This window comes from Coloeus monedula (genome assembly GCF_965178545.1).
Source record: "Coloeus monedula genome assembly, chromosome: Z".
NCBI lineage: Eukaryota > Metazoa > Chordata > Aves > Passeriformes > Corvidae > Coloeus > Coloeus monedula.
The window spans coordinates 64624013-64649646 of record NC_138822.1 but is presented as its reverse complement, the minus strand read 5'-3'; positions in this window follow the sequence as shown (position 1 = coordinate 64649646).

Sequence of the window (25634 nt, the reverse complement as noted above, 5' to 3'; positions counted from 1 at the left end):
AACTGTGAATGAATTCTGTTAAATAAAAATATCTTTGAAATCTGTTTATCTTTTTTGATTTGTTAAAACCCAGAAAGTTCAACGGTCTTAAAGGCATCAATTGCAGAAATATTGCCAAGGTCACTGAAGTCTCCAATGACCCAGGCCTCACAGGATTCCTAGTTGGATTTACTCCAAATGTATTTTAACAAGGGTTTCTACAACTCTGTGGAAATTTGATTGTTTGATATCATTCCACATGCTCCAAACTCTTATAATTTCAACACATAACAGTCCTTATATCATTTTTATGCCATTCATAAATTAATGTTTACAGGTTGACAATTATGCGAGGTAGTAAAAAGTGCCTGAAAATATTGTAGGTCTTCATGATGATCTGCAACAATCTAACTAAAATGAATGCCAGAGAAAACCAAATCTATGACTATATTTTCATCTAAAATTTCCTCTGAAGAAGCAATGGACTGACAGTTTCTTCCAGTGTCAGATGGTATTGTTTCTCCTTTTTGGTACAGAATTTGAAATAAAGTATTAAGTGCAGTTAAACAAAATTTAATACAAAACAATCTAGAATTAAATTTATCTTTTTTTCAAAAAATATTTCTTCAATAAACTTAGTTGTCTATATTTGCACAGGAAAAAAAAGTCCTTTCAGTCTCTGAAAAACATAACTCTCTGATGTTTGGACTGATAGAGAGGACACGGACATGACACAGCTCCAGTTCTCCATTATTTGAGCAGTAGGGTTGCTGTGGCTCTAGGCAATTTTAATACTTCACTGGGTTTTTGCAGGGCCATTCATATAGTCACTTAGGTGTTAAAGCAATATGAGATCTGACAGGCAAGAGCTCTATGTACTGGCTACCATTATTTAAAGTCCATTGATCCATTGATCTCAACAGAGTTACTTCTGATTTATGCTAGTTTGAGTCAGTGAAGAATCAGTCTTCCTAAGTTTGCTGCAAGTGTACATATTTTCAGCAAGTTCAAGAAACCTCTGTTACTACAGAAGAGAGTTTCTGGATCATATAGGTAAGTGAGATCTTATTACCAGTTAGAGAGAGAATTGAAATGTACTGTTTTAATTTTTTTATAATTTCTCTGGATGAAGTAATCAAATGATATTAACCTGGATTGATGTCTCTAATAGGCAATTTTCTCTAATTAAGCAGCTCAGTTTTATCTTAAACACTTCTTTATTGGAAAATGCATCAAAAATTTCACATGATCTTCACTGAAAAAATAATTTTTCTAAAGCAAAATTACCAAACAAACATAAACTTAATGCCATTTGATAAATCCTTTTCAATCTGAAAAATGTTAATAAGTAAATTCTTTAATGAAAGCTGGTACCTCTTGTCTCTCATTAAGATGACCTCTTGTTGTATCATGCATTTTAACCTGAATACTTCTCAGTTTAGTTAAAACACACACACATTTGTTACATCAGTGCTATACAGTCACCCTGCAGTTTTAAGTTTTACAAGTTTTAGTGCAGGTAAGGAAGTGGAAACTTTCCAGGACTCAAATTCCAATAATAACTATGGAGCAGATTGTGGAACTGTCTACATGGTGGCCAACATGTTTTGGCAAGTTCTCACGGGTTTGAGTTTGCTCTAAGTGTGTGTACATAGTAAAACTCCTGTCTATCGTGAGTACGAGCTAGGATTACAGCCAACCAGTAGCTCTTCCCGGGAGGGATTCCACCTCTCCAACAGACATTGCTATTCAGCAACAGAATGCCATCACTGCCCTATATGCTCGGGCCTGAACTGAATATTTGATAAGCTAGTGTTCTGGTTTGGCCAAATTTAGAAATATATCCTCTGAGAGAAGACACAACCACCCCTCCCCCACAAGATTCGGGAAAAAAATAAATTTTCCTCAAAGGAAAGTGAAGGAGATAAAACTATTTATTTAACAAACACACGGGAAAGGAAAATAACGTTAAATGGTAAAATCTTTCGCTGCAGAGGAAAAACCTGGGAAAGCGTTAGAGTCCTCCCTTTGGTCTCCTCAGAGCTGGGGCTTGGGCCGGGGCCAGGCCCTCTGTGCCCAGTGGAGAGTCCTCCTGATGTGCTCTGATGTTACAACAATCAGGCAGTCCAGTAGAAAAGGGAGAAAATCCGTAATTCCAGAGAAGGAAAAGCAAGGTCCAACTCTCAGTCTCTCTCCGGAGAACAAGAAACTGAAACAACTGGCCAAAAGCTGACTGGAAAGCCGCAAGCCAGGTGCTTCCTTGCTCCCCTGCCGCAGCTGGGGGGAAAAAACCTGCTATCTTTATGTGACCTTGAACAAGCTGCAAACTGCTTTGAGAAAGTTTTGCTCAGTTTTTTCCTTCCCCCTCTCAGGCTCAGTTTAGAGGCATAGAAAGGCACAAAAATTAATTTCTGGGAATAGGCAGCGATATGGGATACACATCATAAGGTCACCCCAAGACAGCTAGGAAAATTCCACTTCTTTCTAGCAATACTTAGTCATCACCCTTTAAACGTGCTCCATTGTCATGACCCAGGAGGCATTGTGCTGGGTTTGGCTGGAGTGGAGTTAGCTTTCTTCATGGTAGCTATCATGGGACTATGTTTTGAATTTGTTTGAAAAGTGTTTTAGCTATTGTCAATCAGGGCTTACACAGCACCGAGGCCTTTTCTGCTCCTCATCTCGCCCTCCAGTGAGAAGGCTAGGGGTGCACAAGAAGTTGGGAAGAGACACATCCAGGGGCAGATGACCCCAATTGACCACAGAGATACCCCATTCCCACTCCAAAAAGGAGAAAGTGGGGACCTTTGGAGTGATGGCATTTTTGTTTCCAAGTCACTGTTTTATGTGATAGAGCTGTGCTTTACTGGGGGTGGCTGAAAACCTACCTGCCCACAGGAAGTGGTGAACGAATTCCTTATGTTTTGTTTTGCTTTGCTTGCACGCACAACTTTTGTTTTCCCTATCGAACTGTCTTTTTCTTAACACATGAGTTTTCTCCCTTTCATTCTTCAGATGCTCATCATGTCACCAGGTCTTTTTTGGCTGAGGAAAAGCAGTGGTGAAAGGAGTAGCTGGAAATCCTACAAATGAAAATGATCCTGCAGGTGATCTCCACCTCCTGACTAGGGGCAGATGAAGCACGCCACCTCCAGTCAAGGTACAGACTAGAGGGTGTCATCACAAGCTCCCTTGCTCTGCCCCGGAAGATACCTGTGTTACCTTCTGAAGATCTGAATAAAAGGAAATTTGGAAAACAAAAGAGCTTTTCAGAGTGGGCCCTGGCAGAATGGACAAATAAGACAGCTGAGACTGCATTCTTCTCCTTCAAGTATTTTGTTCTGATCTTTGGATTTTGCTCTTTGGGGAGTGGGAATGGGGGAATGCCCTGATAGCATTTCATAAAGCTCATGATATTGGAGATTTTTAACAAGTTTTTGGGTAAATAGCCCAAAGTCTCAATACATACTCTGGAACTGGACAGTGAAAGGAACATGTTCTCATTTAAGTTTATTGCTACTGGAGGGAACCCTTTCTCAGTTACCTGAGGAATCAAAAGCAGAGTGTCTTTGTGGCTTTAACCTTTCTTAATAACAGTCCTGCTATTGTCAATAGGATACATGGAAACCAAGGCACTCTTGGCCCAAAGAAGCAGGCAGGGGATTAACAGTCTGCTCCCAATTTAAACCAGTGCATACTCCTCCCAGTGATGGGACTTGTGTTCCAGACCCCTCAACAGCTCTGCTGCCCTTGTCTGGACACACATCAGAACTTCAATGTCCTTCTTGCTATGGGAAGCCCAACACTGGACACAGGAATCAAGGTGCAGCCTCACCAGTGCCCAGTACAGGGGACAATCCCTGTCCTGGTCCTGCTGGCCACACCATTGCTGATACAGGCCAAGATGCCATTGGCCCTCTTGGCCACGTGGGAACATCCAGGCTCATGTTCAGCTGCTGTCACCAGCACCTCCAGGTCCTTTTCCACTGGGTAGCTTTCCAGTCACTCTGCCACCAACCTGTGGCAGGCCATCCAGATAGTTTTTAACCCAGTGAACTGTGCATCCATCCAAGTCACAAGCAGCTGATTTCTCCAGATGAAGGGTGTGGGAAATGCTGTCAAAAGCTTTACTAATGTCCAGGTAGAACATCATCAACAGCCTCTCCATCATTCACTAGGCGGGACACTTTGTCATAGAAAGAAATCAGGTTGGTCAGGCAGGGCCTGCCTTTTACAAACCAATGCTGGCTGGGCCTGATCACCTGGGTTTCCTGTATAAACCATGTCATCACTCTCAAGATAATCAGTCCCATAACCTTCCCCAGCATTGAGGTCAGGCTGACGGGTCTGTAGGTTCCCACATCTGCCGTCCAGCTCTTCTTGAAGATTGGCATCGCATTTGTGAACCTCCATCCAACTGAGGCCTCCAGTATTGATAAAAAGTGGCTTGGTGAGCACTGTCATCATCTCCTTCAGTACCCTTGGGTGGATCCCATCCAGGTCCATAAACTTGTGCTTGTGTAAGTGGTCTATCAGGTCACTGACCTTTTTTCCTTGGATTATAGGGGTTTATTTCTGCTCCCCTTTGCTGTCTTCCAGCTCAGCAGACTGGTCTTACTATTAAAGACTGAGGCAAAGAAGGCATTCAGTACCTCAGCCTTTTCCTCATTCTCTGTCACTATGTTTCCCTTTGTATCAGTACATGATGAAGATTCTCCTTAAGCCTTGATTTGTTTGCTGATGTATTTAATAGAAACATTTGTTTATTCTTTACTAGTAGTAGCCAGTTCTAGATGACCTTTGGCCCTTCTAATCTTCACCCTGCATAACCTCATGGTATCCTCGTAGTCCTCTGGAGTTGTCTACCCCTTCTTCTAAAGATCATAATCTCTATTTTTTCCCCTCTGAGTTCCAACCAAGGCTCTCCATTCAGCCAGGCCAGCTTTCTTTCCCAATGTCTGATCTTTTGGCACATGGGGACAGTCTGCTTCTGTGCCTCTAGGATTTCCTACTTGAAGAATGTCCAGCCTTCCTGGACTCATTTGCCCTTCAGGACTGCCCTCCAAGGGACTCTGTTAACAAGGTTCCCAAACAGGACAAAGTCTGTCCTTTGGAAGACCAAGGGGGCAGTTGCACCCTTAGAAGAAGCAGTACTGCTGCCGGTGACCTCACCCTGTGACATACTGAGACCATCCCCAGGGCCATGCTCACCAGAAGCTCTGTTTCTCCAGCCATCACTCAGATAGCAGAGGCCTCCATTTCTGTTGATAAAAAAATTAGGAGGAATGGGCTTAAAATTGCCCCATTAAAAATGAAATATTGAAAAGATTAGTCACAAAATTTCAGCTTCACAAAATTTCAGCTACACAAAATCTTGCTGAGTCCAGAATATTCTAGGAACCTTGAAAGTTATTCTGAAGCTCTGTAATACCAAATTTTCTATGGCAAATATGAGAGCCAGAGTTTTTTTGCCACAAGATTAGGAGTCTGAAGCACCTGGCAGGTCAAATTTCTACCAGAGAGGGTTGAAACCTCAGCACTTCAGGTGATACTAAGGCACACGTTAGAGGCACATGTTTGGTTAGAGCAAGATTGCTCTAGTCTTTCTGGATCACATCTCACCACAGGCCTAAGAAATCAGATGCCTAGAAAATAGACCAGAAGCCCTGCAGTGGAGAGGAGAGAAGGCTTATAGCCTCTGTTGGGATTCAGATGCTTTGTGGTTTTAGGTGAATTCCTCTACATGGACTACCCAAGAGCCAAGGACCCAAACCTTTCCACTGTGCCAAGCAGATGGCTTCTGGAAGTCTTTTGGAGCAACTAGCCCCAAAGTGTGACATTTCTATAGCACTGCACAGGGCAGAGGTGCACAGAAGCCATGGGCCTAACGCCCTGGCAGGAACTGGTCCACAGCATCTTAAAGAACTGGGAAAAAATGCAAGGAGCATTTGGAATGGAAATATCTTTTATTAGTATATCTAATATCTTCTCTTTGGTTCATAGAGAATGAAGAACATTTGGTTCTGTTAATAAGCAGAATAATTTAAAAAATACTAACCTTGCAACAGCATAAAGTTCTACAACTTTAACTATCAGAGTGTCAGGTAGCTCTGTATTGAGTGCTGGAAAAATAAAATGGTTTTGTATGGCCAAAGGTGGGCTTCCCTCACAAGACAGGTCAGCATAAACAGGTTCTATATTTTGGTAAATATGTATACATGCACTAAAGTATCTATGCTTTAAGCTCTGTCCTTGTGGTCTCAAAATACAAGTTTTGAGAGAATTTAATGTGAAAGAAACTTGGTGTTGCAAAATGAAAGTCATGTCTTTTTAATGGAGAGTAGAATGATTAAAATGGAGGTTGAGTTCAGTGGTAGATCATATTTTCATGGTTATTAAGTCCTGTTACAGAAGATAATAAGTATTAACTACTGTACAACATTGTTTCCTTGCTTCATCATTTAAACACAAAGCAGATAGAATTGTTTGTAGCATACCTGGCTCATAGAATAGTAATTTAGCTTATTTCATGAGCGATTACATCAACTGTTATCTCCATTTGCAGAAAAAGGATTAAATACTGCATCAAGTCTAGGTAATAACTTCCGCTGTGGTTTGTCTGGCTTGATGTGATGCCTGAAGGCTGAAAGCAGCAGGTACTGCCTGTCAGTCACTGGACTTGAGCTACCAAATAACTGCACTTTAGCATTGGTTCTGTTCTGCCCCTTGAAGGGCATCTCTAAATGTTTCTTGTTAAAATGTTCTTTCTGAGGCAATCAATATGTTATGAAGGTGTGAATTTGCTGATTTTGTATATCATAGGTTTATAAACCACAGTGAAGTGATTTGAATCAGAAAAAGAATGAGTTTTGCTTTCTTTTTATATATTTTTTTTAATCTGGTAAGTAGCTTCGTGTAATAAAAGTGGAGAACAAAGGCAAGAGTAATGATGATTTTTTTTTTTTTTAACTGAGGTAATAGCATTCTCTTTTACTGTTACTTTTCCCTGTGGGATAAAGGTCAAAAAGGCCAGTCAAAAAAATTTTTTTTAGTATACATTATGTTTATTTCCATGTGGAATAAACCTTTGAATTTTTTTTTTTTTCCATAATGCCATTTGAAGGTACCTGCTAACAAGTTAGTTTCTTGCTTATTTGATGTCTCCTTATTCAGAAGCTGACCTGTTTCTGGCTACCCTAAAGGCATGTACCTCTGTTCCTCTGCACAGACAGAAGGAACAGAGGTACATTACCTTCTGAAGCTGCACCACAGTTCAACACCCAGATAATCCTGATAGGATCATAAGTGGTGATGTCAAGTGTTTTGAAAACCAAAGTGCTGGAGTTCTATTGATGATGAAACCTCAGTAAGTAATATTTTTCAGGTGAAATGTTAAGCCTGGAGCTAGAAGTTGGAATAGGATGAAGATGATAGTGAAGACTGCAGGCACCCAGCAGAATGAGCATTAAACATCTTCCAGCTGACCATGATCCATTTATGAACCAACCAGTCTGCACCTAAGCCATTGCAATTACCTGAAAAGAAAACAAAAAAAGCAGTTGGTTGTTTAATTTTTATATTTTCATACCAAAATCTGTATGTTGTCAAGGTGGATGAGACTCTCTAGGCTCTCCTAAATTTAAGGTTTCCAAGTTGAATATCTCAGAATGAGTCCATATCAGAGTAAGGGTTATGACATTTATTTTGTGCCCTGAGGCCACATGGCATGACCAGTCTGTTCTTGGACAGCTGCATGTTCTCCAAAGGGCAGCAGCCAAACTGTCTGCTAGGAAGAATCCCTGGCACATGCTGTTTTCAGACTGGGCTTAGACAACGTCTGAGAGAGCTGCAGCAGCCTCAGTGACTTTGCTGGGGACAAACGATAGATGGGTGATACAGCCCTTCCACCTGTCCTGTTTTATTTAGTTTTATGACACACCTACCTACCTATATATCTATCTGTCTGTGTACATATATCTGTACTCATTGTGTACTATGTACCAGAGGCTTTATGCTAAAGTACTAAATGAATACAATCCACTACATTGCCTTCCCCTCCTACTTGCAGGAGTCTCACTGATTTCATTCAGCATCTTTCAGCTCTGCAACATGGGAGTGAAATGTCAGTTTCTGGAAGGTAGCAGCACAGTATACAAATTCACACAGGAGTACTGAACACCTGAAGTACAGAACAGTAGAGATCTCAACCCATTCAAAGGGTTTGTGAGACCTCCAGGTAAGACAGTGGTCCTCAAGGCACTGGGAGGTCCTTGCACCTTTGCCCTGACCTGCAGAGAAAGGGTAAGAAAAATGTTATAAAAATTAAAATATTATTAGTCACTGAGGTACAGTTATAAGTCCCTCCCCAAATCTTACTCCTTTGAAAATATGCTGTTGTCACCTCTGGGGAACCATCACAAGAAGGTAATGTTCTATTCCCTTTGAAAATATGTCCTAAAAAGTGAAGTGAAAAACATCTTTTGCTTTGGGAGCAGTGGCAAGAATTAATTCTCTGTTAAATGCAAAGGCATTTTTTTCTCTTCTTCTAAACAGTTAACAGAAGTTTGCAAACATTACTGGCATATCTCTATTTCAGAAATTACAGAAATACATCTATATCATCTGGGAGCTACTATTATTAACACTGAATCTTCCTACAGAAGAGAAGTTTAAAAATTACTACTGTGTTTAGCTTCAGCACACATGTAAGGTGGATTGTTAAGCCTACAAAAGTTATACTAAATTAAATTGAACTGATGAACATGTGTGTGTACCCTGTGTGCCACATACAACATTTCCTAGCAATAGGAGGGACCTCCTGTGGGTGTTCTGCACATTGGCTGTGAACAGAAATCCCATATAAGCCTGTTTTCAGGGGCTGAGGACAGGGCAGAGTCCTCTGTTTAGAAGGCTTTACTGTTAATGCAGCTGCACACATAAAACACTGCACTGGAAGACGCCAGTGAGAAAAAACCAAGGCTGGAGGTTCCTATCTTTTCTATCTTCCTATCTTTGACCCCAGCAAAGACAAGAAAATAAAGTATCACCTCAGTCAAAAAGATTAGAATCATTTAACTAAGGGGCCAATCACTGCATTCCAGATCAACTTCCAGACACTGCTCTAACCATTATCAATAAGGCCCCAAGGTACTGCCACCTCTGAGCTTTCTCGTGAGGGTCTTTCCCTGTGCTCAAAAGAACAAGATTATTTGGGATCCAGAAAGGAACAAAGTCTGAATGCTGTTGTATATCTTGGTACAAAAAGGACTCATCTGCACATAGGAAACAGGGAGATAATCTGTTTTCCAATGTTTATTTGTATGTTTGGTCAAATGGCTATTTAATTTATGTGGAAAATATGGTCAACTCTAAACAATTTAGTGCAAAATGTCTCTGATAAGGTATTTTATCTGGATGAGAGTAATGTCACTTCCAGACAGGTTTTTGAAGGAAAGAATGACATAGACTTTGTTTGCATAACTTAGATGCATGACTTCATGAGAGGGTTAAGAGCTCTAAATATTGAGCAGGAGCAGGTGCCTCCCTGATGAGTAGGGTATCTAAGCTGTGAAAAGGCAGAGTTTTATATGAAGGCTTGGGTATTCCGCTGACAATTGTCCTTGTCTGTAGCTCTCACTCAGTTCTCCACACATGCATTGTAGACCCTACCTATGAAATTCAGACCATGGATTTTGTTATGGAAGCCACAGCAAGTCCTAGCAGATACAAATCCTTGCAGGCTAAACTGTATAAGAAAGACATCACTTATTGAAAACAAATCAAAAATAGAAGGCAAAAAAGGCAGTAAGAAGAACTCGGTGTGGGAGGCCGGGCAGCATATCACAGTAATTCATGTGAAGACAGACATGCTGTTTAACAAATTAATGTCCAAGATAAAGGGACAGAAGTATAGCTACTGCCTTGGACTTGCTGTAGTCTTTGCAACTGTGCAGAGTGGATGTAAAATTAAACCCTTGTGTTAAGTACAAAGAAAATCCTACTACATATTATACAGAATTATTACAATATATGATATACCCACTTTTCAACTACATTAGTGATTTCAAAGATGTCAGGTTTGGGGAAAAAAACCTGAACAAGTTGAAAAGGATGTGAGAAAAAGAGCACATAAGGGACAGTAGGAAATACTATGGATTACACACTCACAAACACACACTAAGTTTGTCTGTATCTTACATGGACAATAGTGGAGCTTACATGGAGCTCTGCTTGAACTGAAAGTGATATATTTATCTATAGCACTCTTGATAACAAACATGATTAAAACTATACTCAAGAAACTCTTCAACTGATGTCCAGTGTGTGCTGATGGAAGCTGCAGCCAACTGCCTGTCAGAGGAAGCATAAAATTTATGAGAAGCTCCTGAGGTTGGTAAAAAAACCCCAGGGTTTCATCCCTCAGAAAAATAAAGAACAAAGAATTCTTGCTTGGAAAGCATTTTTTATGCCAAGTTCTCCCAGTCCTGCTGCTCTGCAGCTATTGCACTGTCTGCACAGTTTTTTCTCCATTTAGGTATTAGCTGGACCAATTGTCAGATGCAGCCAAGCTTAAGAAATAGCGTGACATCTTCTGAATGACTGCAGATTACAAAGTGGAAACACCACCAGCAGTCTCTAGTCTTAAGGGACATGGCAGGAAAGAGAGCTCAACTTCATTTTAACTAGGAATAAAAAGGTATGCTAAAACATCTGAGAATAAAGCATCTTTCCACGTTAGGTAAAATGGGATTTAAAAACAAGGCATTTTATAAAAAACACAGAAATCTAAATTCCTCTGTGTGACTAGTGTGTATGCTGTACTTTTAACAGGTAGAAATGGACGTCCCTGTACTCTATGTATAATGTTTATGTGACTGGAAAAATTTTGGCAGATTTTGCAACTACCTGGCACAAGTAAAGGTAAGTAGAGGAGGGTCATATCACTGGACAATGCAGATTGGCCAAAGGAAGATATCCATTAATACAAACTAGGAGTTAATTACTGTACACTGACCATATGAATCACCATATTTGACATCTTAGGTGTTTAGAAACACCCCTTACCATTCTGCTGCTTGTAGGAAAAGAGGAGGGAGTACAGTCTAGACATAAGAGGGGAAAAAAGGGACATGTGCTTGTTATATAGCTTCCTTTTTTTACTGGCTAGATTAAAATTGCCTAGAATCTAAGAAGCAGGACAAATTAATCATATTTCTCAAGAAAACCATTTTACAAAAGTGTTCATGTGTCATCTCCAAGGTACTTTTCTATTAAGCCCAACCATAGGGCATACTTTGGGGTCATTGGAATATAGTGCATTGCCAAACCAGGTTACTAAAGTCATTCCAGCTGGGAGTGATAAGTAGAGAGGAACAGAAATTTTCTGCTGAGGAGGAAGCATAGACAATGCTTATGGGGCCCAAATAAACAGCTTGTGAAGGGCATGTTTTCTCCTTTCTCTCATTCATTGGCTATCTTTCTCTGGTTCCCCTTCCTGGTCCCTAGAGTAATGATTAAGAAAATATCAACACCTCATTATGACAGAAAAATATATCAGTGAGTTCAAAAGTAGAAAGGTGTGAAACCAGGGAGTGCTATCTAAACAAATCACGATTTTACTGAATGAAGCTGGAAGTGTTTGAAGAAGAGAATTTTTATAAACACTGTCTTATGTTTCCACTCTCTGGAATTTCAGAAGTGTCATGAAGTATTTTACTGGCTTTGGCAGAGGTAGAGCCAATTTTTTCACAGTGGCTGGCATGGGGATATGTTTGCTATTTGTGCTGAACACGGAGTTCATAATACAGAGATGTTTTTGTTACTGCCGAGCAGAGCTTACACAGAGTCAAGGCCTTTTCTGCTTCTCGTACTGCCATGCTGGCAAGGGAGATGGGAGTGCTTGGGAGGCTGGGAGGAGACACAGCCAGGACAGGTGACCCCAACTGACCAAAGGGATATTCCAGACCACGTGACATCATGCTCAGTGTATAAAGTGGGGGGAAGAAGAAGGGAAGGGGAGACATTTGGAGTGATGGTGTTGGTCTTCCCAAGTCACGGCTATGTGTGATTGGGCCCTGCTCCACTGGAGATGGCTGAACACCTGCCTGCCCATGGGAAGCAGTGAATTCATTCCTTCTTTCATTTTGCTTTTGTGTGGGGCTTTTGCTTTCTCTATGAAACTGTGTGTATTTTAGCCTGTGAGCTTTTACCCTTCTGATTCTCTCCCTGATCCTGCTGATGGGGCAGTGAGAGAGCAGCTGCCTGGGGCTTGGTTGCTGGCTGGGGTTAAACCATGACAAGTATGATAGACTCCAATGGATAAATTTACTTTAAAGGTTTCAATAACTGAATATTTGCATTTTCCCTGTTCAAAGGGTTTCGATTTGAAGGCTGTTAAATAGAATAAAGCTGATTAAGAGGAAAACCAGAGTACCTCGCCTTCTCTCAGCACTTTGAATGTTAACAAGATGCATTTGTAGGGGCAGCTAAGCCAATGGAGAGTAATTTAAGTGAAAAAATCCTTACATTAAGACTTTAATTCCAGTAACATATTGTCTCTAAAGTTACAAATCAGGAAAGGGTTTCGGTGACAATTAAATATGCCACATATTTTGAAATGAGAGATAGTAACACTTAGCCATAAGATTAAGAGCTTTCGATCAAAGCTTTTTCAAACAGCTTTGCAAAAAAATAAGCAAATATAGTTGTAAGGCTGAGCCATCATGTTCCAAGTCAGCTAAAAGGAAATGTGCATGGACAAACCCTAACTTCACAGAGTCTAAAAGGAAGTGCTGACCCAAGTTTAACTATAGTGATGTGAATAATACTACACTAATGTAGCATTACCATATGTATTATAATTCCACAGCCATAGATTTTCTTGAAGAAAACAGCTGCAGTGCTGAAGTTTTAATCTTCTCAAAATTACAAGGTAGAAAAATTACTCAGGCCTCGGAATCCAAGTATCACAAAAGGAATGGTTATGAAGACTGTCATTATGGCAACTATTTGCTCTTTCTTTTTGCTAAAAAGATTTTTAATCCTCAAATTCGGTTTTGATATCTTCTGGTAATAGGCCACTGGTATATGTTTTTAAATGTCCATGTATTCTTTTCAAAACAACAGCAAACTTCCTAAGGTCTGTGATAAAGGGAGAGGTGTTAGGGAAAATACTGTTGCAGCTCAGTTAATGACAGATCTTTTGCTCAAAATGAGGAAAAATACCTATCATCTGGATGAGCTGCCAGAGTAAAAAAAGGAAAAAAATCCACTTCCGATTAATCTTCAAATATACTAAGGTATGAGTGCAGTCAGTAACGTATACCAGGGTCATTTGATTGTCAGGTGAGGAATCTGTTAGAAAAGTAGTATGGCTGCCTTCTGACTTGCATACCCAAGTTTCTTCTGAAGAAACCAATTCCAGAGGAACTCCTGTCTCTCATTTCATCATAGTGCAGATGCGAGAAGGTACATGCTTGGGTCAAGAAGCCTGGGCATGCTTTCAGATCCACTAGGTTAAATATAGTGATAGCAAGGAAAATCCATTTGGGCCCTAAAAGTTTCAACTATCAAAGATATCAACCTCTTAATGTGTGTGTCTTCCTCCTACACATGCACTGGTAGAGTTTCTCTTGCGATTTGGGACGTCATATGGCACATCTGTCTGGAAAACATGATGGTTTCCAGGGAGGGGTCACAGAACAGGACAAAGCTTCCAGTACTGGGCAGTCAGTATTCTGGTTACCTCATGGAGTTCTGTAAAGAAAACTTACAGAAAGTGTATTTTCATTACCTTCCATTTTTGAGCCACCAGGATTCACTTGAGTAATTTTTCCAGATTTCCCCAGTACTTCTTTTCTAACAAGGTCATTTTTCCCTAGAAGTAGGCTGTTTTAAGAAACAATAAAAGAAAAAAAATTGCAAGACTCCCACTATAAGCCTCAAAGCAGACCAAGACTTTCTTAGCCCAAGACAGTGAAAACTACATGAACTGTAGTCTTGGTTGTGCTAGAACAGAATCAATGGGTTTTAACTACCACATGGTAAAGAAGAAGATCATAGTGTACACAGAAATCATGTACATGCATGAGTTAAATGAGAAAAAAAACGAAATTTCTGTGTTCAACAAAGTCTCACTGATAAAAATGGACACCTCTGCAATAACTTCTTTAAGTTAAACCTGAGTTCTACTATTTTTAAGAAATCTCCACAGTGGGAAAATATAACTTCAACAAAAATATTTAAAACTGGAGATAATAACGTAATGCCTTTTCTCTACTCAGCATTGAATGCCTTATTTTTATTGTAAATAACTATATAAATTTGTATGTTGGAAATACTATGGAGCAAAGCCTCATAACTCATGTCCACACAGGACAGGGCAGTATTTACTGTTATCTTCATTCTGTAGGTGGGTTATTTGAAGCGGGAATAACACTCCTCAGAGAGCTGGGATTATTAGAAATGTGTTTTCATGGCTCCCCAGTGTCCATTCTCGCTCCAGTGCCCACTCTGAGTCCAAGATAAAGCAGTATAAATAGAATACCAAAAAGTCTTAATCTCACTTGAGGTAAATTGCAGTGCAAAATTTAACTCTGATTTGTGGAAACTTATGTCAGGATTCTTGGTATGTCACAAACTGTTCAGGGGTTATTCTGCCCTATGTTGTCTGCACTTTGAAGACCCTGTGATGATTGTCTTTGTAGCCATCTACAGAGGTAAAAAAACCCCAAAAAGTGGCTTCATTCAGCCTTCTTTACCCTTCCAGTCATACAGGGCTGTGCTGAGGGACAGATATAGCACAGGTCATCTGAGACAAGATGCAGAGATTATGAAAACACCTCAGGTCCTGACCTACCTACAAATTTCTCTAGATAGCCACAGTTCACTGACTAGATAGTTTGTTGTCAGCAATGAAACTATGTGCTAGCAAGTAGTATGACAATGAGTTTGTGGGATGGGTAGTATTGTAATTTAACCCATAAGTGGTGGGCATTACTGCAGGCCCAGGGTCTGGGTACCCATTTCCTAGCTCTGCTTCTACTTCACTGCTTTTGTCTTCTTTATCCGTCTCCTTCACTGTAGTAGTCATATAGCCAGATGGGTGTAAAAGCCAGACAAATTCCTCAGTCATACCTATCCCTGTCAGACACCCAGTATTTTAGATTTACGTCAGCAAAGAGTAATTCTGACAAAATTAGTAGAGTTAAATTAATGAAGAAATCTTGGTATAAGTGAAAAGAATAAACCTCTGCAAAGCCTTAAATGAACATTCATCAATACATCCTATATGTTTACTGCTATTTCACTTATGCAACCACTCATAAACTCAGTTTAAATGACAAGTTAGCCAGGTTTATAAATACTCAGTGCCTGAGAAAAAAACAAGGGACACAAGTTAATTCATCTATTTACTATTTGAGATTAATTAGTATTTATCTGACATAATTTGTTTTTTATTTTAGGTAAGACTGTAGGAGTTACAGGGTTTACAACCAGGAGTCTGATGATGGTCTTTTCCAAGTGCACCAATCACCTAGAGGTAACCTCACAAATAATGGGAGGTTAATGATATGTTCAATATGAAGCCACTTAACTGATGCATCAGGTTTTCAAATTACCATAACCCATTTAAAATATCTCAACCAATAGTAAACCAACCAAAAAAGTTTTTGAATAATCCAGGACTTAAAATTAACCCAAAAGAATAAGAACCACTGTCAGTGATAATGTTGTTTTACACCATATCAAATCAATAGATTTCCATTTTTAGTAGAATGTTTTGAAAGTATATTCTGACCTTTATATTTCAGTGCAAACAACAAGTACTAGTGGTTGCAGATGACAGCACTGAAGACCTTACTACAGCGGAAGCTCATTACTTACTGGTACACTAAATGCACAGCATTGTTCTATTTATTCAGCACCTTTTGTTTATTGTATCTGTTCTGTAAAATACAGCTAATGACATTTTCTTTATGCAGAATGTGTGCATTTAATCTGATTAATTTTTACAATATATATCTTGTTCCTTAAGGCATTTAATGTTGTTTCATGTTTTATTTTGTTGAAGTTTGTTGTCAGTAACACTTTGTTCCAATTCTAATGTTCAGTAGGATTGAGATGGAACCCTGTAAACCTCATTTGAGTAGGAGACACTCTCCTAGTGACCCACGAATCCTGGCTATCCAAAACAAACATACCCAGCTAATGTGTTCTGTCTGGAAAGTGGTCCTAAGGGAGACATAAAACATTGGACCAAATAAGATCTTTCAAGACAGGCTTCTGAAGTTTTCAAAACTTTCCAAAAGTTTCTCTGCAACCAGTGGCCACTGCACAAATCAAATTTCCAAGGGTGTGTGCCCTTGCACTTGCATCAGAGGTGATTGCCTGTTTTAATAGGACAAAATAATGTATTTAAACTAAAAGCTTTGTAATGAGAAAAAGTCAGATATTGAAAAAAAACCCATCAGCAAAACTGCTGAGTTTACAGTGACTAATATACTATATTCTGAAAATGGGCATGTATTGTCATGATACACAGCCTCTGAAATGGTATGTGCTCTGTTGTGAAACTTCAGGTGGTATAATTTTTTATGGTCTTCTGAAACTTTCACAGACTGGAAAAGTCACATCTAAACATTTTCTTAAGGGATTCTTGCAATTTCTTTGACTTAAAATCTCTTTTTAATTTTACTCTTCCTCTTTCTGGAGGGAGAATATTCCTCTTTGTTTATACCACAGTTAGAAGCAGTCATATCTAGGTGTAGTGACTGACTTGGAAGGTGAGGCAAAAAATACCATCAGATAGCATTAGTCCCAAAGAAGGAGCTGGTCACATTATAGAAGGAGGTTGTGCTTGATCATTTGTGGCTGACTGTAACAGTGGGAATTATTCATTGTTCAGTTTTAGATAAAATTAATAGTGCTGAGAAAGTTATTTTGGGTAAGAGTTATACCTCCCCTTATGACTGGGGAGAAATGACTAATTTTCATATTATGGCACAAGGAGGCTGCACTCATGCAGGTATAATCTGTTTCTCTTGTAAGCTTTGATTAATGTCATGTTTTTTCATGCAGGAGCGTGCTGCTGTTGGAACAATAACTCTTTGGTGGAAGCAGCATTTGCCTTTCAGGCATGTGCTAAAGAATATTAAGGATTGTGTCTCTTAAAACCTTACTGCAAGATCAAGGCTGCCAAAGTTCCTCATTTCAAGCCGGGCTGCAGGCCATAGCAATATGTAAGGTGATTGCTAACAACTAGTAATGAAACTGGAAAAATCTATAGTGTTCAATAAGCTCCATATTCTGTGACTGGAAGCAGTGATGGAAGATACTAGTTCTGGGCAAACAATACATGTGCTCCTGTGCCTCACAGGCTACAAAACTTCCCAGGGCTTCATAGTAGTCAAAAGGCCTGAGGTGAAACCTCAAAAGCCAGAATCATAGCCATGCATCACAGAAGGAATTATAGGACTTGCTTTTATTGTAACTCTCCACAACAGCAAATAACTTGTTTGGATCACCTCTACCAGAGGTCAGAAAGGAAAGCAGAAAGCATCAGAGAGCAAAAGGGAAAGCAGTTCTAAAGTTGCCAACATGCCTGCAGGCAAAAAGTATTTCTTAGTCCATATCCGCTGCCAAGTGCAATGCAGGTGCGTTGGAAAACACCTATCTCACCAATAAATCAGCTTTGCAGAAAATAAGCCTTCTCCCACCATGTTCTTGACTCTGTACATCAGCTGAGGAAAGCCTCCACTCCTATGGTGTATCTGCTAAAGATAAGCATAGCGTTTGCAGAAGTCCGTAACTGAACCGTGATACCAAAATTCCAGGCTTCATTTCTCAAGACTAGGTTTTCATATTTTATAGATAGAGCCTAGCTCTTTTCTTAAACCAGATTTCTGTTAACGGGATAATGGTGAAAGTTACATGCTCTAGTGCAGTTACTCATAGTGATCTCTACCTAGTGAGAGTGAGAGGGCACTCACAGCTAGAAGTTGTGTTCACATACAAGGAAACACTGCACAGAGGCCAAAATTATTCCCAGTAAAGAAGGACCTTCTTTGACTTGGAAAGGTTACAGAGACCAAGGAAGAAAAGAATAATAGACAGAAATGTTTTCTGTCTGCTAGAGAGATCACTGGAAACCCTGAGCTCTTAGTGAGTGTGTTTTCAGAAAAGGTCTAAGGAACAGTTTATTTGTTTAAAACTCAAAAAATCTTGAAGTCTAGAAACTATATTGGGTCTGGTTCTTCTATTTTTCCATTACATGCTCAGTCAGCCTTGATATTTTTGTCTTATATTTAACCTGTTCTCAAATTGAAAATAAAGAACCTCTCCATTTTACCTGCACATCATAAATTGATTGCCACTAAGCTGTACACTAAGTTGCATACAGCAACTACCACAGTTATTTCAGGGACTACTCTGCTGTTGTGGTTTATGCCAGAGGGCAACTGAACCCCCCCCAGCCACTCGCTTACTTCCTGGTAGGATCAGAAGAGAATGTGAAGAGTAAAAGCAAGAAAACCTGTGGATTGAGATACAGACAGTTTAATAGGTAAAGCAAAAGCTGCACACAGAGGAAAAGTCAAACAAGGAATTAATTCACTACTTCCCTTTGGCAGGCAGGTGTTAGCCGTTCATCCATTCCCAGGAGAGCAAGGCTCCATCACATGTAATGCTGACTTGGGAAGACAAATGTTGTCACTCAGAATGTCCTGCTTCCTCCTCCCTCCAGGTTTATATGCTAAACATAATGCCATATAGGATGGGATATCCTGGTAGTCAGTGGGGCTCAGCTGCTCTGGCTGTGTCCCCTCTCAACTTCCTTTGCCCTGCCAGTCTCCTGGCTGGTGGGGTGGGCTAAGGACCAGAAAAGGCCTTGACTGTGTGTAAGTCCTGCTTAAAAATAGCTAAAATAGGTTGTGCTATCAACACTGGTTTCAGCAAAAATCCAAAACATAGTCCAAGATAGCTACTATGAAGAAAATTATGTCCACCCCAGCCAAAACCAGCACATGTGCCCGTTTTTTTTTTCTAGTGTGTTTTATACCCTTATGACATAGACAGTTTGTCTAATACAGTAAAATTGTTCTATCAATGCAGTTGAATGTGTTGTTGTAGCTTAATTAACAAGCAATTAGAATCTACCAACTCTCAGTCTGTGTATCAGCATTTCACACTGCATTCACATTGCCTTCTGGCATAAGCATTTAATCAGTTTATGTAATTTGATGCTTCTGAAAGATAGTCACTAGACATGATGACTCAGGAGCTGTTTTTATTTAGGGAGCTGTTTGGCAAAAAATCTAATCCATATCTCCAGGTGCCACATGCAGATGCCTCTTGAACACTTTCAAAGATGGTGACTCCACCATGTCCCTGGGAACATATTTCAATGCCTAACTACTCTTTCAGTGATTGGGGTTTTTTTTTCTAGTATCTCACATGAACCTCACCTGGTGCAAATTAAGGTCATTTCCACACTTTCACTTTAATCATAGCAGAAGAGGACAATCCCCACCTCACTACCCCCTCCTTCCAGGTAATTGTAGAGAGCAATGTTGTTCCCTCTGAGCCTCCTCTTCTCCAAACTAAACAATCCCAGCTCCCTCAGCTGCCCCTCATAAGATTTGGTTTTGCATCTGTCAGCCACAGATTTGTTCTCATGGCACATAACAGATTTTTAGGATCTTCAGGACATACTGCCTAGCCTCTGACTGCTTTTTTAGCATGGTGCAAAACTCCCATATATCTGTCATATCTATGAGCCCTGTGAAGAAACTCAGATGTACGATAAAATTAGTATTTCATTAGAGTTTGCACTATAATGCATGGGTGTTTCATGGAAAGAAAGATTAGAGGCACTAGCTTGTCACATCCCCAGTAAAGCCAGGATTCTGAAGCTGTAGATCAAATTACCTTTTTTCTCATAGCTGTTAATCCATTACAGCTCTGGACTTCTTGCAAATGGACTCTTGATTCTGTCTCCTGCTTCTGTTGTCTTTTATCAATCTTTCTCAACTCTTAGTCCACCTTATAGATCAAGATGGAGTTTCTCAAAATGAGGTAATGAAACTGAAGTATGAGCGTGTTTCCAGAAAAGAAAGGTGCAATATATGCCAACATGCTGAATTAACTCATTAACCCTAAGACCAACATGTGCGGTCCTTAAGGACACAAGCAAGTCACCAAGGTGCCAAACTGCCTTCCATCCATTCCCTTGCAGAAGCTTCCATTTCTAACCAGTTAATTTGAGTAAAAGAAGGGTTTGTCACCTTGTGAGTTGCATGGAGTGCCACAGCAAACATGTGTAATGGGCAGGCACAACAGGGCTGCTGAGGTGAACTAATCTATCAGGGCAGAGGTTGGGATTTTGCATTGAGTTGCTACATTCTGGAGAGTATAGATTCCTGTTGCGTTTCACCTCTGGTATGCAGCAATCAGCACTGGGGCTATGAATTCTTAATGAGCAATGGGACAAGTAAGTCCAGGAATCATCTTTCATACCCATTCTCCAATCAGTTGAAAATTATGACTGTTATTTATGAGAAGCATATGATATGTTTATTTCAATTTCATTATTAATTTATATGAATGTTTCTGGGCAAACTGTTTCAAACCCATTTATGTTCAGCCTTGAAAAAGAATGTAAGTTAAGTAGACTTGACAAACTCTGAGTAGATGGTCTTTTCTGAATTCTCAGTGTGAACTGCATTTTGCACATGGATCAAGTGTGAAACATTTGCTGCAGGAATGTAACAGTTGCAGTAGTGAAAAGATGAAAATGCCATATATGCTGAGGATCAGAAAACATCACACAAAAGTTTACACACAAAATGAAAACTTCCAAAAGAAGAGGCGTATAAATGGAGTTTCCTAAACAGTACTTACCTGAAACTGAAACTGAAATATATTGCAGTACTCACGTACAGAGACCCACAGCATGCAAAATCAATTTGCTATGGAAAAATCCATAAGAATTCACAGATTTAGAGGAGATTGAACAGCATTCATTCAGCAGCAAGCTGAAGCATCTGGGAGGCCACAGGAGCCACCAGGCAGTAGCAGTTCTGGGCCACAAGTGAGCAAAATAATGCATCATGGCAATTGCTAGGAGCTGAGGAAGGGCAACTTCATTTTTCTTAGGGGTAGTACATTGCCGAAGTCCTCATGTGAGTCCCATTAGCCAAATTCAGGAAGTTTCTGACCTAGCAATCAGTAGACAACAGCTAAAGGGGCAAAATGCGAAAAACATGGCAAAGCGGAGTACCTTTTACTACAGTATCTAGATAAGTACCTAAAAAGTCACTTCTTCCTAGCAGTGGCAGGCTTTGTTCATCTTATAAATGATGTCGTTAAGCTTGCATGTTTGTGCTACACACTCTTCTGCACGCCTTTTTAGGCAGTTTTATTTCAGTAGCACTAAAATGCATATAGTGAATAAGAAGTAAATGGAAAGTATATAATGGGTTTTAAGGGGTTTTAGAATTTTAAGACGTGCTTCTGGACACATTTCAAATTAAACTAGATGCACAGTAGGTTTTTTATACTTCAACCAATGCCTAAAGATTTTTTAAAAAGTCATATCTGTTAGTTTCCTTGAAACAGTGGAATGGCTGAACTTCTCACATGTATCTGTTTGGTAGGGTTTCTTTCTGACTGAGTGCAACAAGATAGCCATCTGCCAACACAGGTCAGCTGGCAACAAGCTTCATCAGCAAAGAAAATTACACCATTGTGTATCCTTCCACCCTATCTGCTGTTTAAAAATGCTGTCCCCACACCAGAATGTTGGAGCTGAAGCCTCTGGAGAAGACACATGAAACATATGTAAACCACAGAAGCATTCCTTCAGGCAGAATAACACTTCCTCTCCAGAGCACTCAGCAAAGGTTTTGAACCCTGAAATCAAGCTATTCCTGTGTTAACAGCCATGGACATTATGGCAATTCTTAGAAGATCTCTGCTCACCTAAGGAAAATTGTCATGGATGTTTCAGAACTAAATCCTGCTTTCAAAATTATTGCTTGAGCTTCATTTCTCCTCATGCTTCCCATTATCTCAGTGGATATCTAGCCTAATAGCCCTCCCAACTGTTTTTGCACCTCCCAGGCTAGCTGCCAGAGTCCTTTCATGCTCTAGAATAACAAGTTCTCAGCCTCCCCATTCCACCTCTTTACATTTTTGCACAAGCCTAGATACCCTTGAGCTTTGATATACAAAAGACTGGGTCCTAGCAGTGGTGCTTACCACTTACTTTGCCATCTTTTGGACATTTCCTTGTTTTGCATTACAAGGCTAACATGAAGCAAAATGTGACATTAATTATTAGGCAAGAAAAGCCATGAAGCATGCCTTAGGTGCTCATGGCTACTTTTGGTCCTCTGGGTGTTCATAACTGTCATGCTCAGAAGGAAAACTAAGCTTCAGTAGGCTTACATGCATTTGTTCAAGATTCACATCATTTACAATTGCTTATACATGCATTAGCTCTACAGATATTGGCTATATTTAATATCAGTTAAGGAATGCCTAGCATACTGTTGTTAATACGAGATACTTTTAGTTTAAATAGTAACTAGAAAAAGATGCACACAGTTCAAGTGGACTTTTTTTTCTTCTTTTTAATAAAAGGGTAAAACCAGACTAAATAGGCATGGCCCTTTTATCTTCTGACTAGATCTGTAAGTAGGCAAGACTCCTCAGAAATCTGAATGTAATATGGAATATGTTCTCTCAGATAAAACAGATTTAAATTCTCTTCTCCCTCAGAAAATCCTTTTTATGTGTAAATTAGGAACATTTGCTGTCAAATTATTACCAATGTAAGCATGATAAAGCATGTAGAAGTATCTCATGTTGGTGTGTGTGCCATTCCCATTTATGTTTGTAGTGGAACACATAGTTTTCAGCGGGCTAGAGCATTGCTTTGTGAAAGGTCCCTCAGCCAAATGGTGGTCAGTGTCAGGTACATAGCAGAGGAGTTTATGCCACATTCTCATCCCTCACATGAAGCAATAAAGTGTTTCCAGATAGGAAATTGATACAAAAAACGGGTTATATGAGGGTTTTCTAGTCGATTACTCATTACATACTAGAAATCCATTTCCACAGGTAAAACTCTCTGCTCTAAATCAGAAAATATGACTTACTACACAGGGCACTGTCTAAATCCATGGCATTTGTTGTTACAGTGGGGAAACTGCAACACACGTATCAATCAACGAGGCCGTGGAAAAGAAATATACATGGACCGATTCTTGATAGATGTTTCAGAGATGTTTATTTCCCCAGCTGCATGGCCGGGGCTCTGCCGAGGAACTGCTCAGTCCCGGGACCCGAGGGTCCTTCTGCCCGCGCAGGGAACACAAACCAACCCATGGGAACGAGGCTGAGCAGGGGCAGGGAAACCCCGTGCCTGTGCCCTCAGGGCCCCTCTGCCAGGGCTCCGTGGCAGGGGGGAAGGGACCCTGACAATGTGTTACTCTGTAAAGTTAATCCAGTCCAGTACCTTTTATAACTTTGAGCATTTTCAATTTTCTCTTGACATCATGAGACATGGATTAGTCACAAATATACAAAATCAAAGTACTTTTTCCCATAGAAACTCACTTCACATTTGCGAATTTGTGTTAGAGATCCTGTTCTTCCTTCTCCTTATTCACCAGGGTGTATTCACTTGGCAGATAGGTGCTTTTAAAAGCTCAAGGTGGAAGCACAACGAGCTCATTCTAATTCTGTCATTAATTTGCTTAAACGTGTCACCAATAAAGGAAGAAAATGACATCTCATAACATGAGTGGCTTGAAACAATGATTTTTTTTTCAACTAAGATTAGTAGTAATGTTTTGATAATGTGTTCCTGAGACTTTATGGCCTTTTCAAAAGGCCATAAACACTCCCGTTCCAAATTTAGCAATTGTATTTTTCTGCTGCCTCTTTTCCAGTGTTTACAGCTATAAGCTTATTAAAGGATGACATGTTCTTTCTGTACTGCACTTATATAATATATAATATCTTTTTATTCTATTCAGTGGTCTACATCCAGATTGTTCACAGGTATATGTACATAGTTTGAGGTACTGTTTCTTTAACTGATAACTACCTAAGCAGAAGACTTGCTATGAATGTAGATTCTACTAGAACAGGCAGAAAAATCTTACTCTGTGAGACCTCTGCAGAAAAACTGACCAAGTTCTTTTTTGCAGTGGAAGAAATGGGTTTTTTTTTCATGGTGGAAGAAATGAGGATATTTCCAAATAAAACCATCTTCTGAAGTGGAGCAAAATAATTTTTTTTTTTTTTTTTAAATTGTGGTTTCTAGTGTGGTGTAGTGGTTAGGTCCACAATACTCATTACTTACTTATTTTGCTTCTGTGAGATAAGAATTAGGAGAAAGCAAAGCAGGACAAAACTTAAAAGAATATAGAGAAGTTTATTAACAGACCTAAAAGAAAGGAAAAAAAAATCAGACCAAAGCTTCAGAACACTTCTCCCCCCACCTTCTCCCACTGACAACGTAAAAAGACAACCCTGGAGATTTTCAGTCAGTTTACCACCTCTATAATAATCTTTTTCAGTTCACTTAGGGAGACGAATCTCTCTTGCTCATGCTATGGAGACATCTCCACAAGAAACAGTTCTCTCATGGCTTCAGTGTCACAGCGAGACAGCTGCCCAGGTTGGTTCTCTGCTCACATGTGAGAGTCCCTTCCCCCGACTTGCAGCTTTCCTCACAACTGCTTTCGAGGGTCCAATCTTGAGCTACTGGGGTACCATCTTAAGGATGAGCTGGTTCAGAAACAAAGGTTCTTTTCACCTATCTCTGAGATCATCTTCATCTCTAGGAATAGAGGCTCTCCCCCTTCCCTGGGAGAAAAAGGGTCCTCATCATCTTCATCTCTAGGAATAGAGGCTCTCCTCCTCCCCTGGGAGCAAAAGGGCCTCATCAAATTACAGCTACTGTCATTTGCTTGTTTTATCACAAGTACTTTTACTCACAATTGCAATTTGGACGCTGCACCCCCCATGCTTTCATGAAATTACAACGGGTCCTCTGATATATCATAGTCCATCACCACCATAGCTTTACAACAGAATTTCAGCTTCTAAGCATCTCCTCTTTCTCCTCCCTCAGGATTTCAGCTGTTCCTTCCTCACTGACTTTGGTGTCTCTATGGTGTTTTCTTCACCTTCCCTCTTCCTCAGACTCGGAAGAGGATTAAAGTCTGCAGGCTTCATCTGTTCTGGAGGAAACTTGCAGCACTAAAAGGGTTAATCTCACCCAGGCCTTGCAGCTGGAATTTTGCTTATTGCTGTTGGTCACAAGATCTTTGCCGGGCAGCAGTGCAGCTTCAGCTGGATCTTCAGCCTTACTGGAGGGGGGGGTGTGAACCGGGCCGCTGCCTGCACGGAGCAGGGCTGCAGGGGCTGCGGGTGGAACAGGGCTGCACGGCTCCAGGATGGCTGTGTCCCGGCCCAGACCAGGCCAAGCAGGGTCCATCCCAGCCCCGCTGGGCGGCATGGGCCCCCCTAGTTACCTGTCCCAAGGCCGGAAGCAAGAGGTAGCTTTCCCAGGGTTTGTCCATTCTTAAATGTGGACCACAGAGGCGTGTCAAGCTCCTTAAGTGGCTTAAAAAGTTGTCAGT